The 26,260-nt window shown below is 54.9% G+C and overlaps 1 protein-coding gene across 2 annotated transcripts in view; it reads right to left on the reverse strand.

Moving 5' to 3' along the window:
- The window catches only part of RAI1 (retinoic acid induced 1), a 116,345-nt gene extending 110,917 nt beyond the window's left edge, over positions 1 to 5,428 (reverse strand). Inside the window, exon 1 of one of the 2 annotated variants that reach the window (XM_064582218.1) lies at positions 5,049 to 5,428. The gene's annotated coding sequence lies outside the window, so the exon portion shown is untranslated. The remainder of the gene's footprint in view (positions 1 to 5,048) is intronic. The other variant, XM_045889718.3, reaches the window with a different exon arrangement.
- Positions 5,429 to 26,260: the final 20,832 nt, after the last annotated feature.

Here is a 26,260-nt window from a genome sequence, read left to right on the forward strand (position 1 = left end):
GAAAACCCGAGGGGGTGTCTGCTGAGGGAAGGAAGGAATGTTCAGGGTCAGAGCCCTAGTACTCCTGGATATTTCCTTTCCTGATTCTCAGCATACTATTTAGCAAGAGGAGCATCTCCTTCCCTCCTCCCTCCGTGTTTCTCTCTCCACCCCCCTTCTCTCTTCTCCTGCCTCACTTCCCTTTCCCTCCGTCCCTCCCTCCCTCTGTCCTACCACCACGCAGGGACTGTTGCCTCGGGTTCAAGAACCAGCAGAACAAAATCTCTCCTTTGCCAGCAGAGCCGCAGTCTTTGCCTCCAGCCCCTGGCACTCACCCTCCCTGTCCCCTCCCCTCCCGCCGTGTCACATTCCAATCTCGGATCCCCAGTGACCCACCCAGGCACAGGGCACAGCTCTGCCTCACACGGTCTCCTCGATCCCCGGGGAAACAGGATGAGCCAGTTTCTCCCCAGCCCCCTCGGGGAGCAGCCTGGGGGTGCTGGGCCCCTCTCTGGCCTCACTTGTCTCTCAGAAGTCTGCCAGAACAGAGTCCTCTGAGCAGGGCCCTGAGAATCTGCAAAGATCCCGCGGGCGGGGGGCTGCCGGGGATCTCAGGGGCCCACACAGGGGCCCACAGAAACCGTGTCGGGGCTCTCACCCGGCTCCGCGCACCTAGCCCTTCCTGCCAGGAAGCATTTCCAAGAGTCTCCCGAGTTCCAGGCCTCGCCCTTGGCATTGGGGCCAGGAGAGGAGGGAGGTGTGCTCTCGGGCCTAGATGCTCCAGCCTTGTGGGCAGGACAGACACTGACAGAATTACCGATAATGTCATGATAAATGCTATGGCTAGGCTGCGGGTATAGACAATGGGAGGTGACTCAGTCTGCCTCACAGGTCAGAGGAGGAGGACACAGGATGTCTGTTTTGGTCTTGGGAGGCAGGGAGGAAGGTGAAGGGCATCCTAGGAAGCGGCAGGCACACGTGCACATGGCAGAATCCTGGGGAGAAGGCTTCTATGTGACCCGAGGGGAAAGAAGGGGCTTGAATGGGGCAGAGCAGGCAGAGGGCACGAGAAGGGGCCCCTGCTGTGGGGGAAGGACCATGGCTGGACCTGTATTCAGAAGGTAGCAGGAACCCCTGGAAGCATCTGCTACGGTTGAGAAAGATCACTCTGGTAGTGATCCCAAAAGATCACTCTGGCCCACGCTGGGAGGGGGCAGGATGGAGGCAGGGAGGCCAGGGAGGCCCCAGTAACAGCCCAGCCTCTTCCGTCATCGTTCTTTCTGAGCTAGTTCCTCCCCTCTTGGCCACGGGACACGCGCCACGTCTGTTCCAGCCTCCAAACACTTGCTGGAGTGTTCCCTCCACCGGGAATGCGCCTCTTGTTCTTACTTACCTGTGCTTGAAGCCCCTGCTCCAAGCCCCCTCTTCCACGAAGCCCCTGCCTCCGTAAAGCTCCCAACTCTGGTCGAGACGCAATCCTAAAGCTCAAGTTATCTGTCCCACTGGTCTTGGAAGGGAATCATACACAGTCTCCCTCTGCTCTTCTCCGCGTGGACAAGTCTTCCCAAAGATGCTGCCCTACACTCTTGCCCTTATCATCCCCATAACACCTACATGGTGCCTTCACAGGGGTGACCTGCTTCCTGCCCGAAACCTGGCTCAAGCTCCCATGACAATGCTGGTTCCCTTGGGTATTATCTGGCTCTCAGTCACCCACTGGGGTGTGACCTTTCTGGAGGCAGGTGCACGAAGCACAGGAGCTCAGAAATGGTGGGTCCTTGGAAAATACCTGTTCCCTTGGGGCCAGTGAGCCCAGGTACCTCTCCCACAGAAACCCTGCCCAGCGTCCATTGCTCCGCCCTGTCCCTCCCTGTGGAGTCACACATTCGAAAGTGGGGGGGGCCGGCATCCACCTCACAGCCGCAGGTGGCCATTAAAAGCAACAAGATGGGCCGCCTGGGTGGCTCAGTTGGTTGAGCGTCCAAGTCTTGATTTTGGCTCAGGTCATGCTCTCCGGGTCGTGGGATTGGGCTCCACACCCAGTGGGGAATCTGAAGCTTCTCTCTCTCCCTCTCCCTCTCCCTCTCCCCCTGCTTGCACGCGCTCTCTCAAATAAATAAGTAAAAGCAACACCATGCATGCATGGACTGCCATGGAAATAAGCTAGTACTAATAATGGTGACCGTGCCAACCGGCATTTAGCAGGACAAGCACTGTTCTAAGCTTTATGTGTTTACATGGAATAACTCATTAAACCTTCACTAGAGTCCTGTGAGGCCAGTACCCTCATTATCCCTCTGGGCAGACAGCACACGGAGACAGAGAGGTAACTAACTCATTCAGTGTGTGGCGGAGCCAGGAGCCTTGCCCTGGAGCACCTCACCCTATGGCCTCCCCAAGACAAATGGAAAGGAGAAAAGAGCCAAAAAAAAAAAGTAAGAGCCTGAGATGTATTCTCATTTGGGGTAAAAGAAAACTAAGTATCAGCATATATGATACACACACACATACACACATATATATATATGTAAGCAAGTAGCAAAAATGTCTAGGAGGATACATTCAAACTCTTAACTGGGGTTACCTGTGGGGGGGCTGAGGAAGACACTTTTACTCTCTATACTTCCGGGTTATTTGCATTTTTCACAATAAGAATGAATCCATGTGTTACTTGAGAAATTAAAAAAGAGAGAACTTGTCAGGGCCTCAATTAATGTTTGTGGAATGAACAGAAGGCAGATTCATTTTGTAGGATTGTTTTTTCAAACTCTGGGTATGACCCATTAGTGGATTGTGAAATCAATTTAGTGGGTTGCAACCAGTATTAAAAAAAAAGATCAACTAGGCTAGAACAGAAAGTATCAGCTCAGCAGACAAAGTAGAGGAAAGAGTTATTTCACTAAACTTTTGTTTCAGTTTTATATAGTGGCGGTGAAGAGAATTGTGACCTAAAATGTATTTCTTACTACAGGTCTCTGGCAGAGTTTGAAAACCATAGCTCTAGACTTGGGGGTCTACAAGGAATGGGGTGGGGGGTGGGGGGTGGGGGGAGGGCGCCTGCAAGGGCCTCCTGGTCCAGTGGAAGAGAGATGGTGTTTCTGAGTGGATGAGTTCCCTCCGTTTAGGAAGAAGCCAGAGGGGCTCCTGGCTCTTGGGAAAAGTCCTATTCAGCCCACTCTAGAGTTGGCTTCTGGGTCTGGGTCATCTCTTGATAACTCTGCTTCCTTCCAAAGCTTTTTGCCTTTGAGAGCCTTCACCAGAGTTCTGGGATGGAGCCTCTCCCAGCCCAGAAGGACTGTGCTCACTCCTCTGTGTCACCCAAAGCTCCAAGGGATGCTCCTGGGGTCCCATATACCCCCTCCGCTGTCAAAGGGTTGGGGTGAGAAACAAGATTCCTTTCCAGCTTCCATATCCCCAGACCACAACCCAGGGAAGCCTCTGGAAACACAGCTGTGTGGTCAGTCGGGAGGGGCCTCCACGGAGTCCGCAGCGAGAGCTGCCCCCACCCTGGCTGAGCCTGACCTAGGCAGGGCAAGGTCTGTATGGAGGATGGGGTGGAGGAAGAGAAGCAGAGCCCCCAGCCTGGGGCTCCCACGGCGCCGGCGCCTCCACTTCGGAGCTCGCCTAACCCACCCCCGCCTCCCCTCCCAGGGCAGCAGACAACTAAAAAAAGATAAAATAAAAAGAAGTAATTCCCCTGCTCTGACGTCAGCGCGAGGTTTTAACAGCCTGGCAGCGGCCTGAAACCGGATTGCAACCAGATGTAATGCCCTTGAATCCTCCACACACCGCTGCGTTGGAAGAGAAATGAAGCGGGAGGGGGGCGTGGGGAGGGGCGGCACTTTGGGTGGGAGGGAGCCGTGCGGGTCCCGCGTGGGTCCTTGAATCAGAGCCTGCTGAAAGCATGGGAAAGGCGCTGCGGGAGGGAGTGCTGCGAGCGGGGAAGCTCAGGGCCCGGGTCCGCCATTCAGGCGCGCTGCCTCCCCTCCCCCAGCCCCCCAATAGCGCATTGTTACACTCGGTTTTGTCCATTCGGAGCCGAAACCCCAGCGCTCCCCCCCACCCCCCCGCCCCCCCGCCGCCCGATCGCGGGCTCCCGAGAGGGCCCGGCTCGGGTCCGCACTCCGGCCCTCGGCGTGGATTGGAGGAGCACTAAGAGCCCCAAGGAGGGAAACGGGCTCGCTGGGAAGACGGGCGTCCTAGGAAGCTGGGGACGCAGCGGCCTCGGGCCTGACTGATGTTTCGCTTCCCCTCCGCCCCTCCTCCAAGGCCCCCCGGCGCGACCGAGGCTCCAGATGTCACCCCCCGCGTCCTGACACCCCTTCGCCCCCGCCGCGCTCGGCGACGCCGCCCGGCGCCCGGCCCCCGCGCCCTCCTCCCGGGGCCCCTGCCTCCAAGGCGCGGGGCCAGGGAGCTGGCCGGCTCGCCGCGGTCCGGGGACTCGGGGCTCGCGTGTCCGGTGCCCCCGACCGTGACGTCACCCCCGAAGGGCCCGTGCGCCCGGGGCCTGGCCGCGTCGGAGCTCCCCGGGCCTCCGGGGCCGCTTCCTGCCGGGTCGCGGGGCCTGCGCACAGGCCCGGGCGCCGGCCGCTGCCCGCGTGGGGGGCACCGCGGAGAGCCCCGCGCGCCCCATCTCCCCACGCGGGGCCCTCACCGCCCCTGGCGCCCTGCCTCCCGCGCCGTGCCGCACGCCAGGCCCCGAGTCCCACTCGCACAAGTCGGCTCCCCACCCCCCACCCCGGGCGCACTCACAAAGCTCCCCTCCCGCCCCGGCGCCGGGCGAGTGGCCCCCCGTCCCCACGCCCCTCGCGGCAGCACTCGGGGCCACCGCGCACGCACAGCCCCGGGGCCACACGGACCCTCGCCGCTCGCGCCCCCCAGACGGCCATCCGGTGACCTCGCGCACCCCCACACCACACAAAGCCGGGACCTCGCGGACCCCCACATCCCGGCCCGCGGCGCGCTCGGCCCCCGAGCCCGCCTCCGTTCCTCACCCTGCCTCGGATCCCGACGCCTCGCGCCGCCCCTGCCCCGGCAGCGCCCCCCGCGCCCCAGCGCTCGGTGCTCACCTCGGCGCCCGCGCTCACTCGGGGGCCCTGGGTCTGGCGCTGCGACTTCGCGGCCCGCAGGCCCGGGCGGCCATGGGGGTCAGGGCGCGGCGCCCGGCCGGCCCGCGGCCAGGCAGGAAGGAGGTGGGCCGCGGCGCCCCCTCCTCGCGCCGGCGCTCGGGCGGCGGGCAGGGCGGCCTGCGCGGCTCGCCTCTCGCCCTCGCCGCCGCCTCGCTCTCCGACTCGACTCTCGGAGCCCAGCCGCGGCGGGGGCGGCGCCCGGGGGCGCGGGGAGCCGGCGGCGCGGGGAGCGGGCCCTGGCCGCGCACCCGGCCGGGCCTGCCTGATGTCCGCGGGTGCCGCGGGGAAATGCGATCCCCTCCGCACAGGAAGAGCGAACGGGCGGGCGGGCGGGCGGGCGACGCGCGGGGGGAGAAGGAGAGCGAGAGCGGGAGGAAAAAAGTTCCCGGGCGGCCTGGCTGCGCTCGCTCGAGGCCCCGGCCGCCAGGTGGGCCGTGCGCGCCCCGACAGCACCCCCTGGCGGCCCGCGCGCCCCACTGCGCGTGCCCCCGCCCGCCCGCCCGCCCGGCCGTGGAGGGGTGGGGCGGGGAGGGCGCCTTGCGTGCGATCCAGGTGGAGCCCTCCCGGACTCGCACACCCCGCCCGGGGCCGGGGGACGCGGTGGGACCGGGGGACTGGGAGGGGGCTGGAACCTCGGGCGGAGGATTTGGACTGGCATCCTGCCCTCAGATGCTTCCAGTCTCTGGCCTGGTTCCTAGGTCATGCTCCCACCTTCACTCCACCATCGGCCGTCACTATGACCTCGTCTTTACGGTTTGGGAAACATTTTTTTTCGACTTCTAAACTCAATAGGCTGGACAGAAATTTCTCCACGTACTGGGTTCCCGGCACCGTGCTGGACGCTAGGGAATGAACAGAGACAAATGGTCTCTGCTGTCATGCTGACATCCTGTTGGGCACAGACAGACAGCAAACAAATGCTTACATACGTAAAGAAGATAATGTCAGGGAGTCAGGAGTTCTAGGAAGCAATTTAGCAGGTGAAGTGACGGGTAGGGGCTGTTTAGCTGGAAGTGAGAGAAGGAGGCCTATCTGAGCAGAGAACTGAATAGCAGGAAGGAAGCCTGCGGTGTGTAGAGCCCGGGGAAGAGCATTCCCGGCAGAGGGAAGAGAAGTGCAACGTGGAGAGGCCCTGAGACAGGGGAGAGCTTGGTGGATAAAGAGCCAAGTGACCAGCCGACTGCACTGAAGGCAGAACTGTAAGGGAAGACCTCTGTCTTCAAGGCTACAGAGGGCCTGGTGAGGAATTTGGATGCAAAGTTCTGGAGCTATGGGAAGGAAGCCATTAGCAGAGTTTGCAAAAAGGAATATTGAATAAATGAGTGAGTGAATAAGCCTATGAACTTATAGGTTCCCTAAGCAATTGCTGCTCAAGGCTTTGACTCACGAGGGCTCAGGCAGAAACCCACAGCCACCTGCTCTGGGAGCCTGCCCGCCCCCAGCCCCCCACCCTCTGGGGTCTGTTGGTCCTATGGAGGGGAGAGTGAAGCATCAGAGCTCCCAGGTGACCTGGGACTAGCGAGGTCTCCTATCAAACCTCAGCTTTGTCATTGGTAAAAGAGGGACTGCGGTAGGTAAGGTGCCCTTCCTGTGTACTAGACACTGTCCCTCTTTCTATGGGTTGTCTCCCTTGATCCTGGCAGCTCCTCTGTGAGGCAGGCTCACAGAGGAAACTGAGGCACAGGGTGGTGAGGTCACCTGTCCAGGTTCTCAAGCTAAAGTGACAGAACCCAGACCTGCAGCCGGGGCCCTTCACTGAGCTCAGCCACCTGTCTCCCACGGAGAATGGCGAATGGTGGGAGCAAGGCAGAGGCTGGGTCACAAGGTGAGCCGCGCTGTTTTAAGCTAGTTCTAAGCACATGTTCTTGGGTGGATGGCAGTGGGGAGACAGACCTGCTTTCTAAGTCTGGCTCATTTGTGCCAGCTTTGAGCAAACCTCTTAACTTGCTGGGTCTCCGTTTCCTCATCTGTAAAATGGGGATAACAGCAGTACTGACTTCCTGGGGTTGTTGAGAGGATCGAGTTAAGTCAGGTGTGTGAAGCGTTTAGCCCTGAGCCTAGCATGCAGGGGACGCTGTTACTGTTTTAGGTCAAATACTAGCTGAGTGGGAATGGCCCCTTTCACCCAGCCAGCGACTTCCTAGCCCCCACCGTGTCCAGTCTCCTGCGCTCGTGCTGCCTTAACCTGCTTCTGGGAGAGCCGAGGGGAAGGCCTGACACCAGGAACCCCAGTGGGCTGCTAGAAGAGCAGGCCTCCCCGGGGAGAAGGAGATTGTGGGGGGGGTCCAGCTACCAACCACCGCCATTGTTGAGCACCTACAATAACAATAACAAATGTAAGTGTGGCAAATGACCACAACTTCAGTGGCTTAAAACAACACATGTTTATTCTGTACAGTTCTAGAGGTCAGACAAGCCTGAAATCAGTTCCTCGGGGCTCCAGGCCAGGTGCTGGCAGGGCCAGCTCCTTCTGGAGACTCTGGGGAAGAATCTGTTCCCTGCCTTTTCTAGCTTCTGGAGGCCACCTGCATTTCATGGCTTGTGACAGCTTGGTGACCTCTAGAAGCTAGAAAATGCAAGAAGACAATAGATTCTGTTGTCCCACCTCCTCCCTTGACCTTCTTTGCCTCCTCTTACAGGGACCTATGTTATGACATTAGGGACACCTGGATAATCCGGGATAATGTCCCATCTCAAGACCCTTAATTTAATCACACCTGCAAGGACACCTCCCCCCCCCCCTTTTTTTTTGCCATGCACAAGAACAGTTTCCAGGGATTAAGACCTGGATTTCTTTGTGAACCATTATTCAACCTCACATTCCATAGCTTCTCTGAATGCTCCCTCATTATAACACATTTTACGGATAAGAAAATCGAGGCTCAGAAGAGATGAAGTCACTTGTCCGAGGTCGTACAGCTGGTGAGTTTATTCACCTATTCCATGTGTATTTACTGAGTGCCCACTGTGGTTCCGACATCAGGTAAGAGTCTGGGTTGCAATCTGAAAGTTTCCTGGGAAAAGCGTGCTGTGGAACACAGGCCTGGTCCTGTCGAGGAATTCAGGGAAGGCTTCCTGGAGGAGGTGATCTGTGAGCTGGGATCTGAAGAGTGATTTGCCCCGGGGCTGCTTTCGTCAGGGGAGGGCCTGGGGCTTCTCAGAAGAGAACCGGGAACTGATCAGGGGTCACTGTCAGCAAAGCCCAAGAGATTTCTGTTGAGAACTTGCTTGTCATTCTTAGTAGGATGCAGGTAAGAGGGCCAGGAGGGAGGCGGCCCACTGTGCCACAGACCCTAGTAAAGACAGTGTTGGTACAAAAGTCTCAAACTTGCTGCTTGAACGTGGAATCCAGGGTGCTGGGTTTGTGTTGACTGGAGGGCAGAGCAAAGTGTTTGAAAATTTGGAGTTAAATACCTTTAAGGAATCTAAGTTCTTGCTGAATTGAAATACCTTTAAGGAATGTAAATTATACCTATTGTTCTATACCCACATTTAAATCACCTAGCTGACCCCCCAAAGCATTCGAGTTTGAGATATCCTCCCTCTCCTGAGGGCTTTTGAGACCCAGTTCTGCATCTGTGTGACCTTGACCTTGAGCTCCCCCTGGTTTTCTCATCGGTTGAAAGGAGACAAAGACCTCTATTAGGGAGAGAGAGACCCTTGTGGGCTGGAGGACAGGGGAAGGGGAAGGATCTATCTCAAGATAGGATTGAGTTTCCTGAGAGAGTAGGCTTATCATCTGCTCACTCAATAGAATACGAAGGGAGCATTTCACTAAGTCTCCACCTGGTTGGGTAGGCATCCCTGTTCCAATAACCCCCTGGTTCACACCAGGAAACCGAGGCCACGGAGGTGACGTACCTAGAGCGGGAAAGTACAGGTGTGTTCACGTGCCCAGCCAGAGCTCCCCCACGCTGCCAGCCTGCCTCCTCTGGGACCGAAGCTCCTGGGGGCTCCGGGCTGTTCTTCTGCAGCCCCTGCGGAGTGTGAGACGTGCAGCAGGCCTCCCGTTAGTGAGGACTCAGCCAGCACGTGCTGAGCCCTGTGCGTTTTGGTCTGTGGGGTAGAGACTTACTATCTGCATTTTGCAGAGGAGAAAATAGAGGCTCAGAGAGGGGAGGAAATGTTCCTGGAGTTGGTCGGTTCAGTGTTTGTAGCTGGTAGTCAGGCTGGCTGCTTAGTCAGTAACCAGAGGGGCAAGATGGAGAAGCAGAGGGGAAGGCCCATCCCAGCTCCATCATCATCAGTGCAGCGATGCCCACCTCAAGGGCTTATTGTGAGAAGTTTAAAAAGCTGGGTGCTGTGAGCTCCGCATGGCCACCGAGGCTCTCTTTCCCCTCCCAGCCTCTGTGAAGTGGGCCCATCATGCTGCACCACCTTTATCTGAAGGCAAAAGGGAACAGAGCCATTTATTTGCAAAGGTCTTGCCAGTGCTCAGAGCTCTTGAGAAGGAAGGCAGGCCAGGAAGAGAGGTGGGCCTGTCCATTTCAGAGAGGAAGGGGTCAATGATGGGGGCCGCATAGCAGTGAGAGACCCCTGGGGTTCTCGCAAGGCCTCTGACCTCCAACAGAAAGACCAGAAGGAGGAAGTACTGGCCATGCTTAGCCCCAGGTGAGTCTGGGCACTGTAGGGTCAGGGGGAATCTGTCCAGTCCCAGGATGTCCCTTAAAGGGTCCCAGAGCCAAATAGGCATCACTTGGACCCTCCATTCACTTGCTCACTCACTCGCTCACTCACTCACTCACTCATTAATTAACTAATTCAATACACATTAGTTGAGCGAAAGCCCTGTTCTAGATTCCATCTCCAGGATAAGGCAATGCAACCCCCCCACCCCCCACCCCAACACCCATGGCTGCTGAGCAACACAGACATTGGACCTATTCTGGAGGCCTTGTTATCTCAAGAAAAAGGCCATTTTGACCACATATTCCCTTATATTGGGAACACACGCTTCTTAGTAATTGGAGAAAAAAACTTTTCATTTGAATTTTATTTTGAAAGAAATGAAATTAGGGACGCCTGGCTGGCTCAGTCGGAAGAGAGGTCGACTCTTGATCTCAGGGTCGTGAGTTCAAGCCCTGCGTTGGGCTCCGTGCTGGGCGTGGCGCCTACTTAAAAAGAAAAAATCCTGTCCTGAAACACTTCTTCACGTTTGGGGTTTTCATTGTTTAGGTGGGGCTGACCAAGCCATTTGGAGCCTTGATTTGTCAGCCACAGTGCCTGGGACGCCAGGAATTCTCCAGCACCCCCGTGACCAACTTTGTGAAATTCTACAGTTTTGGTTAAGATTTGAAGATTTCCTTCACCATCGACTTGTGTAAGTGAACCTGCCAGAAAAGATACTAATGACAGGGGCGGGAGAGGAGCTGGTGGAAAAGGGCGGGATGTTTGAGTGGCGAATAATTTTGTAAGTGGCCAGGACTGTAGCAAATCTGGCCACATTTTTAACAACCTTTACTTCCAGTGCAGATAACAAATGCTCAGCTGCCCGGGACCCCCATCATCAGGATGAGCTGGATCCGTCTGGGATTCGTTGCATCAAGAATCACATGAAGGAGGGATAAAATTCCATCTTGTCTCAGCCATTGTGGATCTCTTTCCAGAACGTTTGTCCCACCTAATACAACTTGTCTTTTGGTGGTAATAGCACATCGATTTTGATTTTCCTGTGGGGAACATTCTTTCCCACTTTCAGCGCATGTGGTTCAGACTGGGCTGACCCTACCTCTGGGATACAGAGATGGTCCTGTGACTCAGATTTACCAATCAAAGTGCCCCATTTGCCTGGCCACAGTGATTGGTTCTGGAATAGCCACAGGACCCAAGCCCTCTGGGAGTTTTGCTGGAGCTGTTGAGCTTTGCAGGCCCCTCCAGGGGTTGTTAAGCTGGTTGGCTGTAGGCCTGAGAATAAAGCCAATATGGAGAAAAGCTGTATGGAGACATACCTAGAGATACCATCTGGGCACCTGGATCCAGCTATGCCTGAAGCTCGGAAACTCCTAGACCTTCAGTTACACAACCAATAAATTCACCTGTTTGTATAAATAAATTAGTTTGAGTTGATTTTCTGTCACTTTTCTCAAAGAGAACTGAAGCTGCTTTACCCGGAGAAGGAAAATGAAGAACGTGAGAATAGGAGCATGACCACTATCTCCAAAGATCTGAAGGACTGCCCTGGCCTTGTATACTAGCATACAGATTGTGTGGTCCCAGTGGGTGGGAGGACCTGGAGCAGGATGTTGACTCCATGAGGAAGAACTTTCCCACAGTTAGAGTTGTTCAAAGAGGACCATGCACCACCTTGAGAGAGAGTAAGCTTCCTGTCTCTGGGGGTATGCAAACAGAAGCAGGATGTGATGAAGGGACTCAGGCTGGCTAGGACAGCAATCCTGTAATTGAATATGACTCAGGACCTCAGAACAGCATTAGCGGAGAGCTGGAGAATACCACTCACCCCCAGTTTTTCATTGTAAAATATTTAAAATATTCAAGAAGGTAAAGGAATAATTCAGTGATGGCCCCTGAATCCATTCTTGTCAGCTCAAGAAATAAACCTTCGTCAATACAGCTGTGTTCCTGATCATAGACTCCCACCCCTGCTGCCCCCTTGCTGGTCTTTAAGCTTTTATTGCATATGCACCATCCCAAGGGATATGTGGTTCACGGGTCTCTCTTAAATAGGAGGGTTGGAATTGCCATACTTTTGGGCCCCCCAGATTTTTTGTTATTGTCAGTGGTGAAAATAAAAGTGCTTAGCTACCCATAAAATATGTATTTTCCGGGCGCCTGGGTGGCTCAGTCGTTAAGCGTCTGCCTTCGGCTCAGGTCATGATCCCAGGGTCCTGGGATCGAGCCCCGCATCAGGCTCCCTGCTCAGCAGGAAGCCTGCTTCTCCCTCTCCCTCTGCCCCTGCTTGTGTTCCTCCTCTCACTCTCTCTCTCTCTCTGTCAAATAAATAAATAAAATCTTAAAAAAAAAACACATGTATTTTCCTTCTTCCTTTTTTTAATAATGGAAAAGTATTACAAAAGCTGTCCCCAAACAGTGTTTCATCTTGTTTTTATAAAAGCAACTCCATTACCTCCTGTCTCCACCTCCGACGCCCCAGCCTTGCCCGCCTCCCTTGTTCGGGTGCTCTGAGCTCCAGTCTCTGCCTCTGCACTGTGAGCCGTGGGGGTTGAGACTGAGAGAGGGCGTAGCAAGCACTTTGCTCATTCCCGGGCATGTAGTAAGTGCTCAGTTATAGCTCTAGAGTTATTACTGTTACGCAGGGAATGGCTTCCTGCCACCCTCCCCCCGCACTCCCTTCAGTGGAGAAACTGTCCCCCTCCTCTCTCTGCTCCCCCCCCCCATGTCCAGGTTGTCATGAAACCCTGATGGTTTTACCCTTTGGTCCTTCCCCAGTCACAGCTTCAAGTCCCCACATCCATGCTCCTCGCGGTGGCCCCAAAAATCGTTCCCTTCCAGTGTGTTACTCCCTGGCTTGCCCCATCCCCCAAAACGCACCCCAAGCCTGGCCTGGCCCTTACGGGTCCTTCCCTGCAGAATGACTTGCAGGTCCCTCAAATGCCTCATCCCTTAGTCCTCTGAGCATCCCTGCATGCTATTCTCTCTGCCTGAGGCACCTTTCTCTTTTGCTCTGTCTGGCCGCTCCCTGCACACCCTTGTAGGCTCAACTCAAGAGCGGGCTCCTCCAGGGCGCCCTCCCAGAGCTCCTGGGGCAGATCGGGTCTGCTCCCTCCGCTGTGCGCCTGGACACCACGGTCCCATGGCATTCTCGGTGACCAGCGTGCGTTACGAGCCTCTCTTGCTCCGGGTGGAGAGTTTCTTGAGGGCAGACGTGCTGTCGCTTCAGGGCTTGGCAGATGGTTTTTGGCACAGCAGTGATTAAAAACAGTACCAGCTCTCTGCACCCACCAACTCACTTAAACCTCACATGAGCCCGGGAAGAGAAGTACCGGATCAGCCCATTTTGCAGGGGAGGAGGCTAGGCAGGGGGAGGGTGTTACTGGTCGCCTGTGGCTGCCCTAGCAAGTCACCGCTAACCTGGTGGCTGAAGACGACACACATTTGTTCTCTGACTGTCCTGGAGGTCAGGAGTCCAGAATCAGTAACTCTGGGCAGAACTGGTTCCTTCTGGAGGCTCCAGGGGAGAGCTTGTGTCCTTGCCTTTCCAGATTCCGGGGGCTGCCTGCACTCCTCAGCTTGTGGCCCCTTCCTCACGTCATGCTGCCTCTTGCTTCTGTTGTCCCCTCTCCTGCTCTTTGTCACCTCTCTCGCCTCTGTCTTCTACGACACTTGTGATGACCTTGAGCCCATCACATCAGCGCTTCCTCTCCCATCTCAAGATCCTTGCCTTAACCACACCTGCAGAGTCCCTGTTGCCATCTAAGGTCACAGGCACAGGGTCTGGGGATTGGGACGGTCTTTGGGGGCCATTATTCAGCTGACACAGAAGTGCCCCCGAGTGGCAGAGCTGAGATGCAGACCCCGGAGTTCGGGCTCCAGTTCGGGGAGGTTCGCTGACCGGCTGACTGACCACACTGGGCACAGCATTCCCGGCAGAAGGAAGAGGATGGGTCCTGGCCCGGGGACAGGGAGGCAGAGGTGGCGTGGGAGGGAAGTTCACACAGCCCTGTGGCCGGGCGGGGAGGGCATGGCTTACTTGGACCCTGATGGGGCATCCAAGCCACCACCACAAGAGTCCCCAGAGGGCAGGGTACAGCTGTTCCTCCCACCTCCTCCCCATCTCCCTGCTGCTGTTGGTGGTGGGCAGGGCCCAGACCAGGGTCCTTCCTGCAAATTCGGTGTCTAGAATGTGCCGGGCAGTGGGCCAAACTATTCCCATCTCTCATTTAATCTTTATTCATTTATTTTTCTATTTGTCTATCTATTCATTCATTTATTTATTGAAAGAAAGAGAGAGAGAGAGCAGGGGGAGGGCAAAGGGAGAGAGACAATCTTAAGCAGGCTCCGTGCCCAGCATGGAGCCCAATGAGGTGCTTGATCTCACGACCCTGAGATCATGACCTGAGCCGAAATCAGTGTCGGACGCTCAACCTACTGAGCCACCCAGGTGCTCCAACTCATTTAGTCTTTACAACCATAATCCCTCATATACCCATTCTATGGATGTGTAGAGTGAGGCTTACCAATGATGGTTGGTATTTCTTGAGCATCGACTGTCGACCATGGCCATGGCCCTGCCCACGCCGTGTGCACCGTACTTCCCAGGTTCATGCTCAGCTGGTGCTCACAGTGGCCCTGTAACAGAGGTACTGTGATCCCCATGATCGTACAGAGAGGAAACTGAGTAATAGTACAGTGACTAATCACAGAACACTGAGGACGTTTCAGGGACGAGGCTGAGCTGGGCTCCAGAGCTGCAGTTTGGAGTGGAAATGGAGGGCCAGCAAGGTCTGGTCTGGGTAGACAGCCCCCAGGCCCCTCCCTCTCAGGCTTACAGAATAGTTATGCTGCAGCCAAGAGGTATATGGGCTCCGTCCAGCTACCAGGCAGCGGGGTGGGAGAGAATGCTGGTCTTGGGCTGTGGGGTGGGGGCAAGAGGAATGTGGCGGAGGGGGAGGTAAGTAATGGGGGATGGGGGTAGGAGGGAGTGGAAAGTGGGGAGTGGGGGTACAGAGGGATGGGAAGTGGGCAGTGGGGCGGATGGAGGAGGGGGGTGGGGAAGGAGTGGGGAGTGAAGGGATAGAGGGAATGGGAGGTGGGGAGAGGGGGAGAGGTAAGGTGGTGGGGAGTGGGGGATAGGGGAGGAGGGGTGGGGTGGAGAGGAAGGGGAGGTGGGGAGTGGGGGGAGAGAGGAAGGGGAGGGATTAGGAAGTGGGGAGTGGGGGATGGGGAGGGGGAGATGTGGGGAGGGAGTGGGAGGGACTCAGGGAGGTCCAGGAGGGTCGCCATAGTAACGGGAGCCCGCTGCTCTGAGGCTGAGCTGCCCCTGGGGAAGGAGATAAAATGTTTTCTATCGATCTCTGTCGGGAAAGTCATCAGTGATAAGCTCCTCCAGCCAAGACAGGGCTGCAGGGGCCCGGCTGGTGGGAGTCTGCCTGGGTACCCAGGGTGGCCGCCAAGACTGGGGTCAGATTGGGAAGTGACAGCCCCAGCCAGGGCGGGGCTAGGCAGGGGGCCACATTCATCTGCTTTGGCCTCCTGCCTTAGTCTCCCCTTCTGCTCAGTGGGGACAGTGACACCTGGGCTGTCTTCATCTCTCTCAGGGCTGTGATGAGTCAGGGATGGAGAGGCAGGAGGGGGAGGAGGGGCTGGGGATCTGGCTGGCGTGTTGAACACTATGATGCTGTTCTCTATCCTGAAGGTCCAGCCGCAGGGAGCTTGTCCTTTCTCTTCCAGGGAACTGGCAAGATTAGTCAGGAGCCCCCCAGGGCATCGGCAGCCAAGGCTGGGGCCGGACTCAGTGGCCTCTGGTGGGGACACATACTCCAGCTGCCTATGCTTCCAGGGCCAGGCCCACGGTCCAGGGCCTTATTGGACCAGGAGCAGCTTCAGCTCAGGGTCCGTCTGCGTGTGTATGTGTGTGTGTGTGCGTGTGTGTGCACGTGTGTGGGGGTCGTCGGGCCTCGCTGTCCCATGTGCACAGGCATGCACGGGTCACCTGTCCCTACGGGTCTCCACCAGTGTCCACCTGTGTGTGTCTGTGGGGTTCCTTCACTCTGCAGGTGTTAGCGCCTGCAATGCCCAGGGGCTGGCTGGGCAGGGGGACAACGGTGACCAATGCAGACATAGGCTATGGATGATGATGTGTCACGGGTGGGGGGCGCATAGGAGGGGGCAGGAGAGTGGGGAAGCGGCTTCCTGGTTATGTAAGGAATGGCGGAGAGCAAAGAAGGGCATGCTGGCCCAGGGAAATAGCAAGTGCAAAGGCCCTGAGGCAGAGAGTGTGCCGGGAGTGTTAGCGCCTGTGGGGCTGGAATGGGCGCGGGGGCTCTGACTCTGAGTGAGGGGCATGATCTCCCCAAGGCCCTCATAGCAGCAGAGGGGTGCTGTGCAGAGAACAGATGGGCCAGGGCAGCAGCAGGGAGGCCAGCGAGGCGGCCACCGCCCGAGTCCAGATGGGCCTCGACAGGGCCTGTTCGGGGCGCGAGCCGTGACCGTGTGAAAAGTTGCCGATCCCAAATATATTTTGAAGGTGAGATTGTCAGGATTTGCTGATGTGGGGAGCGATAGAGGGGAGTCCTGGATGCCCCAGAGTTTTGGCCTCAGCGATGAGCACTGCACTGTCCCGAGGCAAGGGGCTCGTGGCTCTTCGTGGGGGTCTGATTGTTGCTCTGGGGCCCTGGTGTGTGGGGGCAGGTGTGTGTGGGTTTGTGTCTGCGCATGTGGGCTGTGGGCATGTGCACCTGCGTGTGCCCTCAGAGTGCGGGCGTGGGGGCTCAGCCTGACCCCGTTCTGATGGCACTGGCTCCCAGCCCCTTGCTCCTCCCGGCCTTCCTCACCCCTCCCACTGGCTGGCCCGGGTGCGTGGGCAGGTGGAGGTTCTCAGCCAAGCCAGCCCCTCTCATCCCTGCTGTCCCCATCCCTGCTGTTCCTCCCCAGGGAGCAGGCCAGAGGGAGAGGAAACACAGGAATGGAGGGGCCATGGCAGGCCCTTGAGAAACATTTATGGGTAAGATTGGGCCCTTTCGATCTACCCCCTCCCTGGGTACCGCCCATTGGTAGCGTCTGTCCTGGAGGCCCTGAAAGGAGGCACCTGCCCAATAACAGAGACATTTGTCCCCACCCTGCATGTCTCCTTCCAGAAGCCAGAGAGAATCCCACTGGCCCATTCAGCTCTCAGAAGTCATCCACCTTCCTTCTCCACTCCCCCAAATCCTGTTCATCCTCCAAGACTAGAACTAGAACTCTGGCATCAAGGAGTCTGCTGGGACACCAGGAAGGTGGGTACTTGGGTCAGCCAGAGGGTACTTAAGCCTGTGTGACCTGGGGCAAGTCACTTGGCCTCTCTGAGCTGACATTCTTCCCCGTGCAACTTGGAGCTGATAGTGCCTGTTCTGTGGTGTTGTTCAGTCTTTTTATTTTATTTTATTTTATTTTATTTTATTTTATTTTATTTTATTTTATTTATTTGACAGGGAGAGACACAGCAAGAGAGGGAACACAAGCAGGGGGAGTGGGAGAGGGAGAAGCAGGCTTCCCGTGGAGCAGGGAGCCCGATGTGGCGCTCGATCCCAGGACCCTGGGATCATGACCTGAGTGGAAGGCAGACGCTTAACGACTGAGCCACCCAGGCACCCCAGTTGTTCAGTCTTTATCTCTGTGAGCCCTAGTTTCCTACTCTGTCAAGGAGGGCTGAGGGAAGATAAAATGAGACACCGTGGAGACCTGGGCCATGGGACACCTGTCCCCGCATTCATTCCTTTCTCCTCCCCCGGAACCCAGTCCCGTCTCCCTGTCTCTCCACTCTGCTTCTCTGGAGCTTCCGCCCCCCCCCCCCCAATTCTAGGGAGCGCTCAGTAGGTTGTGACAACAGCCCACGAGGCCCATGACGTCAGCACCAGACAGGGTCTCCAAAGGCTGTCGCTGTACATGGCCCCACTTGGTCACCCAGCTGGTCAAACCCAGAGCTGGCTCTAAGAGCTGGCCACAGAGTGTCGGGGGCTCCGGCTCGGACCCCATGGGGCTCACTGTGGCAGCCTGAAAATGGCCCCCCAAAGACACCTATGTCTTAACCCCTGGAACTTGTGGTCCCAAAAAGGGTCTTTGCAGGTGTGACTGAGTTAAGGACCCTGAGATGGGGAGATTGTCCAGCATTATCTGGATGGACCCTAATGCCATCACAAGTGTCCCTCTAAGAGAGGTAGAGGGAGATGGGACATCTGCAGGGGAGGCGGTGACATGTGAGGTCACACACACGGGATGGGCCCGAGCCCAGGGAGTCCGCAGCCAGCAGAAACTGGCAGGGAGAAGGAAGGAATTCTCCCCCCGGAGCCTCCGGAGGGACCGTGCCCTGCCGACACCTCCTTGTCAGCCCACGGATACTGCTTGCAGACGTCTGGCCTCCAGAGCGGACAGAATCAATGTGTGCGCTTTAAGCCACCAAATTTGTGGTAAGTGCTTACAGCAGCTCCAGGAAACTCATCCACGTACATTTTAGGGTGTCTTGACAACCGCCCTGCACCCCCTCCCTGCCCACCACTCACCCAGAGCTGGGACATGAGCGGGTAGGGCCGGTGGGCAGGTTTTCCTTCATGCCTGCAGGCCAGCAGGGGCCCAGGGGATGGTGGGGGGCAGGGCAGCTGGAGGGGAGGGAGGTGGCGGGGCCCCGGGAGTCCGGACCGCGTGGGTGTTCTGTGAGCTGCTGGTCCCTCAGCTCAGCTTGGGGTCCCCGGAGATGCTGGAGGAGTGGCTGCACTGGACTGCCCTGGCCTGGCCCCGTCCGATCTCTCCACAGCTCCTTTGTGGGTTGGAGTGGAGCTGAGATCTTCCCTGGAGAGGCCACAGGTTCCCTTTAGCCTCAGACCAGAGGGCACAGAAAGTCATTACCTATGGACGTAGACGCACGTGGGGAGCCTGGGGGGCAAAAGTCCACAGCGCAGGTGGTGGCTGCCTGTGTGCCCACACGCATCTGTATGAATATGCGGGGCTGGGGGTTGGCGCAGGGACACATGGTGGGCCCAGACGCAGCCCTCCCACCCTGGTAGGGAGCAGGTATGTGTGCGCATGGTATACACCCAGCTGAAAACCCAGGTGTTCCAGAAACAGCCTGCTTCTGTATTTTCTTTTCTTTTCTTTTTTTTTTTAAGATTTTATTTATTTATTTGACAGAGAGACACAGTGAGAGAAGGAACACAAGCAGGGGGAGTGGGAGAGGGAGAAGCAGGCTCCCCGCAGAGCAGGGAGCCCGATGCGGAACTCGATCCCAGGACCCTGGGATCATGACCTGAGCTGAAGGCAGTCGCTTAACCAACTGAGCCACCCAGGCGCCCCCTGTATTTTCTTTAAATCAACTGAAATCCTATTCTAAGCCCCCATTCTGCTGACTGGTGGAAATTTGCATTTCAGCCATTACTGGAACTCTTTCTCCCCCTCCAGAGTGATGCAAAGGTCCTGGGACCCTACAGTCCGGTTGCGACTCTGGCAGGGCTATGGGTCAGCACAGGCAACTGACACTTCCCGGCTGGCAGAGAGACCAGTGAAACTCCCTTAGAAAGGAAATGCAAGGAGCCTGCTTGGAATTGGAGCGTGGGGTAGGGTTGGGTAAAAATAGAACAAAATCCAAATTAATATCTGGTATTCATCTAGAACCCTAGAGTTGCACTGCTCAATATGGGCGTTGTTAGCCATGTGTGGCTATTTGAATTTCAATTAATTAAAATGAAACAAAAAATGTAATGTAGTTCCTCACTCACGTAGCTATACATTCCGAATTTTCAGTAGCTCCGTGTGGCTATGATCACAGAAGTTTCTACCGCTGACTTGAGTACTCCCCTTTTGAATGGAGTAATCCGCCCATCTTATAGATGGGAAAGCTAGGACTAGACGGGCCACTCAGAGCGGCTGGAACCTTCGAGCTCCACGGTGCACCCATGGTGTCAGGGTTGGTGGCTTTAGTAAGCCCAGGGCTGCCTGGCAAAGTGAGCACTAATCAGTGCTCAGTGATGCCCCTGGCCCATCCTCTGCATTCCTGGGGGAAAGCTGGTTTCAGGAGAACAGTCCTGTCTTTGTTTAGAGGTAGAGCCTCCTGAGCTTGGCTTGTCAAGGAGCTGTGTGGATCTAAGCCCTGTCTCAGGCGTGATGCTTCACTTTTTTTGTGACTCAGTTTCCCCATTCATGAGATGGAGATTGTGACCGCCTCATAGGGTTGCCGTGTAATTTCTGTGACTTAATATTTATAAAGTGCTCAGGACACCGTTGGGTGCACAGTATTTGCCAAGTCAGAGTGCATCCGAGTGACCACTGGATGCCTGGGATCCTCTCTCAGAGGCAGGGGCTGGGATTCACTTAGACTTAGACCCCCAATCTTATTTGTGCTTCTAGCATTCATTTGACAAACACTCACTGAACTTGCTTTTGGGGGCTGATGGGCTTGTATGATGCAAATCTGAAGCTTGTGGGGGCTACCCTGGGGGGAGGGAAAGCTGGTCTGAGAATAAAGTGAACCCAGAGGAAGGTTCCTGTTGATATCTGAGAGCTGGATCCAGCTGTTCCTGAAGCTAGTCACTTTCCCCTTATGTTTGCCAATAATTTTTTTCCTGTCATTTGCAACTCAAAGACGAATGTGAGGTCATCTCACCTAACTCCTTGCTCCCTAATGCCTGATCCTTCACAGCAACTCTGACAGCTTCTTCTTGAATGCTGCTCCCAATGGGGATTTCACTACCTATCAAGCTCCACAAGGGTAGTACCAATTCTGGCACTAGCAAGGGCTGATAGTCGATTGCTCCTGTCTGGAAAGCGTGTGTGCGAAAAGACAGAGGAGGGCTCAGATACAGTGCAGGGCAGTGGAAAGAAGACCCTTCACAGTTTGGCAGACCTGGGTTCAAATTTTCGCTCTTGGGGTGCCTGGGTGGCTCAGTCGTTAAGCATCTGCCCTCGGCTTCGGTCATGATCCCGGGGTCCTGGGATCGAGCCCTGCATTGGGCTCCTACTTGGCAGGAAGCCTGCTTCTCCCTCTCCCACTCCCCCTGCTTGTGTTCCCTCTCTCGCTGTGTCTCTCTCTGTCAAATAGATGGATTAAATCTTAAAAAAAAAAATTTTTTTTGCTCTTGCCCTCTCTGATCCTCAGTTTCACTCCCTGCAAAATGGATTCACTGGCACCATTCATCTGGTAGGACAGTGTGAGAATCGGGGGTGGGGGTGGGATGTGCGTGAAGCCGCTGGGCACACGTCTGAGCCTGGCACAGGCGGGCACTCAGGAGTGGGAGCTGCGTCTTTTATGTGGATGACGACAGTGCGCGTTCTACGCACGTCTGTGAGGGTCTGCTCTGTGCGCATGAGGGACTGGTGCTAGGGGTCTGCGAGGAGGCCCGAGCTGCCCCTGCTCCGGGAGGCATCCACCGCCATGATGCCCACCCTTCCCCTGGCCGCCTGCGTGCAGCCCGAGATGCAGGAGCTGCCTGTTGTCATGGCGACGGAGGCCCATTGGCGTCCCAGGGCCGTCAGTCACCCAGGCCCGCTGCTGTGGGCGCGTGGGCACGAGGGTGTGGGAGGCAGGGTGCGCATGATTCGTGTGCCTGTGTGTGAAGGGAATTCCTGAGTGTGCAAGGCCGCGTGCCTGTGTACATGGGTGTGTGAAGACAATTCCTGCCTGTGTGTGGCTAGGCGCGTCTGTGTTGTGGGGGACTCTGCGTGTGGGTGGCTTTGAGTTGCGTGCGGTCTGTGTGTTTGGGGTGTGTGTCTTGGCGACGTTGGCCCCGAGGCAGGGTGGGTGGGAGGGTGGCTTGTGGGGAGGGCTGTGGGCTCAGGTGTCCTCCGCTCTGGCCGTGTGGCCCCACTGGGTCCCTGTGCCTTTCTGAGCCTTGGGATCCTCCTCTGGTGGCACAGCAAGCTGTGAAGGGCAATCACACTTGGTATTTCATGTAATCCTCCCGAGTGCTCCGCTAGCAAATGTATTCATCCAACACGTGTTGATTGAGGGCTGATGGTGCGCCAGGCCCTGGGGTTACAGTGTGATCAGAGTTCCTTCCCTGAGGAATCTCCGGCTTGGCAGAAGATGGACAATGTGCAACGGAAGCAAATAGAAACCCAGCGATGTTGGGTATTTGCTGTGAGCAAGAGCCAGGTGAGGGCTCAGAGAGGTGGGGGTGAATTCTGAAGATGATGTGGCCAGGGAGGTGACCTTTGAGCAGAGGGCTGATGGAAGGAGAGACAAAGGCATGGGAAGAGTGTTGCAAGCAGAGGGAATAGCAAGTGCAAAGGTCCTGAGGCAGGGCCGAGGTTCGGGTATCTGGGAGAGTAGATGTGCTGGAACTATGTGGGCATGGGAAGAGGCTCAACATCATTAGTCACCAGGGAAATCAAGTCGAAACCACCATGACATACCACCACAGCCCCACTAGGCTGGCTAAAATGTAAAAAATGGATAATACCAAGTACTGGTAAAGATACGGGACAATGGGAACTCTCAGACATCGCTTGCGACCATGTGAAATAGCGCAGTCGCTTTGGGAAGCGGTCTGGCAGTTTCTTATGCAGTTAAATATTCACTTGCCATATGATGCAGCCTTTCCGCTCCTAGGTGTTTACCCAAGAGAAATGAAAACAGACATCCATGCATATGCTCATGGCGCTTTTATTCATAATTGCCCCAAACTGAAAACAACCGAAATGCACATCGGCTGATGAGCGGAGAAGCAAAATGTGATATACCCATACCATGAAATATTATTTGGTAATAAAAAGGAACGAGCTCTTGGTGTAACTATGGGAGCATGCAAAAATAGTGGCGAATGTCAGATGCGTTGTGCTGAGTGAAAGAACCCAGATCATAAGGCTACGTACTACAATTCCCTTTATGTGACATTCTTGGAACATCAAGATTACAGGGACAGAAAACTCATCAGCGGTTGCCAGGGGCTGGCGGTGGGGAAAAGGTTGACTGCGAGGGGGCATGAAGGAACTTTTTTGGGGTGATGGGAGTGTTCAATGTCATAATAGTGGCTGTGGTTACGTGGTTATATACATTTGTCAAAACCCATTAAACAGTACGTTAAAAATTGGTGCCTGTACTTGGGCGTAAATTATACTTCACTATATCTGGCCACAAACCATGGTATCTGGCTCCGCTGTACATAGAGTAGTTTCTCAATAAATAAATATTTAAAATATATTATTTATTTATTTGACAGACAGAGCACAAGTGGGGGCAGAGAGGGAGAAGCAGGCTCCCCGCTGAGCAGGGAGTGGGACACGGACACAGGGGCTCCATCCCAGGACCCTGGGATCATGACCTGAGCTGAAGGTGGATGCTCAAAGGACTGAGTCACCCAGGAGCCCTCTCAAGAAATATTTGATTGACTGATTTGGAAATGATTCCCTCCCAACAGCGAGGCTCCTTGTTCTTGACAGTCGAGGAAGGAGTGAGAAAGAACCTCGGGGGTTGGCGAGAAGGAGTGTGTGCACGTGTGCGCGTGCGTGTGTGCGTGTGGGACAGAGAGGAGGGTTCCTGGCGGACCAGCACAGAATATGGTGATTGGTGGCCGTCAGAAGCACCTGGTTCTCCTCCTAGCATCAGGCAAGAGAGGATGCACTCCCTGCTTGCTTTGGAGTCAGGGGTGATAGATGACTTGCTCTGGCCAATGAAATGTGAGCAAAAGTGAGGACGTCACTTTTAGGAAGCAGCTTTGAGGGCTGGTGTGCAATTCTTCCTTTTTCCTTTGCCCTGACCTGCTGACCCCCTGGCGAGGCTGAGTCTTGGTCAGCCTGGACCCCGGAGTGACTCTGACACGTGGTGTCTTCCCGGTCCTCTGGGTCAGGCATGGGGCATGAGTAAGACAATCCACTCTTTTCTCCCTTCCTGACTTTTTTTTTTTGAGAGCTGTTTTATTAATTTTTTTCATTTGTAAAAGATTTATTTATTAATTTGAAAAAGAGAGAGCATGAGCAGGAGAGGGGCAGAGGGAGAGGGTGAAAGAGACTCTCAAGCAGATTCCCTGCTGAGCTGAGCGTGGAATCCAATGCGGGATGCGGGAGGGGCTCAGTCTCACGAACCTGAGATCACGATCTGAACCGAAACCTAGGATCAGATGCTTAACCGACTGCATCACCCAGGCGCTGCTAGAGCTGTTCTGGATTCATAGCAAAATTGAATGGAAAGTACAGAGATTTCCCAGGTAGCCCCCACCCCCCCGACCCAGCGTCCACATCCCTCACCACGCGGCATGTGTTACAGCTGATGAACATATACAGACACATTGTTATCACCCAGAAGTCCCTAGTTCACATTAGGGTTCACTCTTGGTGGTGCCCATTCTAAGGGTTTTGAGAAATGCAGAATGGCATGGCTCCACTATGATAGAATAATTTCACAGAAGAGTTTCACTGCCCTGAAAATCCTCCGTGCTCTGCCGATCATCCCTCCCTTCCCTCAAAGCCCTGGCAACCGCTGATCTTTTTACGGTCTCCGTAGTTTTGTCTTTTCCAGAATGTCATGCAGTTGGAATCAGAGAGTATGTAGCCTTTCCAGATTGGCTTCTTTCACTTAGTGATCTGCATTTAACTTTTCCCCATGTCTTTTCATGGCTTGATAGCTCATTTCCATTTAGAGCTGAATCATATTCTACTGGATGGATGGACCACAGTTTGTTTATCTATGCACCTATCGAAGGACATCTTGGTTGCAATTATGAATAAAGCTCCTGTAGCCATCTGTGTGCAGGTTTCTGGGTGGGCCTGTTTTCAAGTCATGTGGATAAATACCAAGAAACCTGATGGCTGGATTGAGCGGTGAGATTATGTTGTGTTTGGTTGAGACACTGCCTGTCTTAGTCAGCTAGGGCCCCCATAACACAGTACCACAGACTGGGTGGCTCATAAAACAGCAATTTATTTTTCTTTCTTTTTTTTTTTTTTAAGATTTTATTTATTTGACAGAGAGAGACACACAAGAGAGGGAACACAAGCAGGGGGAGTGGGAGAGGGAGAAGCAGGCTTCCCGCCGAGCAGGGAGCCCGATGTGGGACTCGATCCCAGGACCCTGGGATCATGACCTGAGCTAAAGGCAAGCGCTTAACGACTGAGCCACCCAGGCGCCCCCAGCAATTTATTGTTCAAAGTTCTGCAGGCACACCTTCTTCTTGGTGTGACTTAATATGGTAGGGGCGGGAAAGAGAGAGAGAGGAGGAGAGAGAGATAGAGAAGAAGAGAGGGGGGAGAGAGACAGAGGTAGAGAGAGGGAGAGAGAGAGAGAGGGAGAGAGAGAAAGATAGGGAGCACTATGTAGTGGGTCTCTTCTTACAAGGATACGAATCAGGGCCCTTTCCCTGATTACCTCATTTAATCTTAATTATCTCCATAAAGGCTCTATTTCCAAATATAGTCACATTGCGGGTCGGTGCTTCCACGTATGAATTTTGCGAGGACACAAATATTCAATCCATAACACCGCCAAACTGTTTTCCAGAAAGGCTGTACCATGTTCTTTCCCACAAGCGGAGAATGACAGTTCCCACTGCCCCACTCCCTTGTCGGCATCTGATGCCTGCGCTGTAGATTATCTATTTGTTTGTTTGTCTGTTCATTTGTTTATTTAAAGATTTCATTTTTTAAAAAGATTTATTTATTTATTTGAAGAAGAGAGAGAGAGAGAGAGGCGGGAGGGGCAGAGAGAGAGGGAGAGAATCTGCAAGCAGACTCCGCTGAGCATGGAGCCTGATGCCGGGCTTGATCTCACGACCCTGAGATCATGACCTGAGCGGAAATCAGGAGTTGGACACCTAACAGACTGAACCACCGAGCCGCCCCCAAGATTTCATTTTTTAAGTGATCTCTAGCTCCAACGTGGGCTGGAACCTACAGGCCCCAGAACAAGAGTTATGCTCTCCACCGACTGAGCCAGCCAGCGTCCCTGTGCTGTGCATTTTAGCCATTCTAACGGGTGTGTTGTTTTAATTTGCATTCCCCTAATGATGTATGGTATGGAACATCTTTCTGCATGTTTATTTTCCATCTGTGTGTCTTTGGTGAGGTATCTGTTCAGACCTCTTGACCATTGTTTTATTGTTGAGTGTTAAGAATTCCTTGTGTGTGTGTGTATATATATGTACATTTTTTAAAAGAGTCCCTTGTATATTTCTGATAATAGTCCTTTCTCAGATATTTCCGTTGTAAATATCTTCTCCCAGCCTGTGGTTTGTCTTCTCATTCCCTTGACCGTGTCTTCTGTAGAGCAGAAAGGTTAAGTTTCATGAGGTCCAACCTATTGACTCTTAGCCTGATGGATCATGCCTCTAGGGTTGTACGTAAAAAGTCGTTGCTCCGTTGTTGTTCTTTTAAGGCTTAAAAACCAGTGAGATGTGGGAAATGCTTGCTAGCGCCACCATCACCTTGTCGGTCCCGACTAATGCAACAATGAACAACAGAATTGTTGCGTGGCCGGCAGAATCAGGCTGCAGGACTGAGCGTCCTGGAGAGCTGCTTGCTTTGCAATGATCTGGACGGTGGGGAATCGGGAGCTGTAG

The sequence above is a fragment of the Mirounga angustirostris genome, unplaced genomic scaffold (genome assembly GCF_029215605.1).
Source record: "Mirounga angustirostris isolate CCGP_5_RB_7025 unplaced genomic scaffold, mMirAng1.0.hap1 SCAF_17, whole genome shotgun sequence".
Taxonomy (NCBI): domain Eukaryota; kingdom Metazoa; phylum Chordata; class Mammalia; order Carnivora; family Phocidae; genus Mirounga; species Mirounga angustirostris.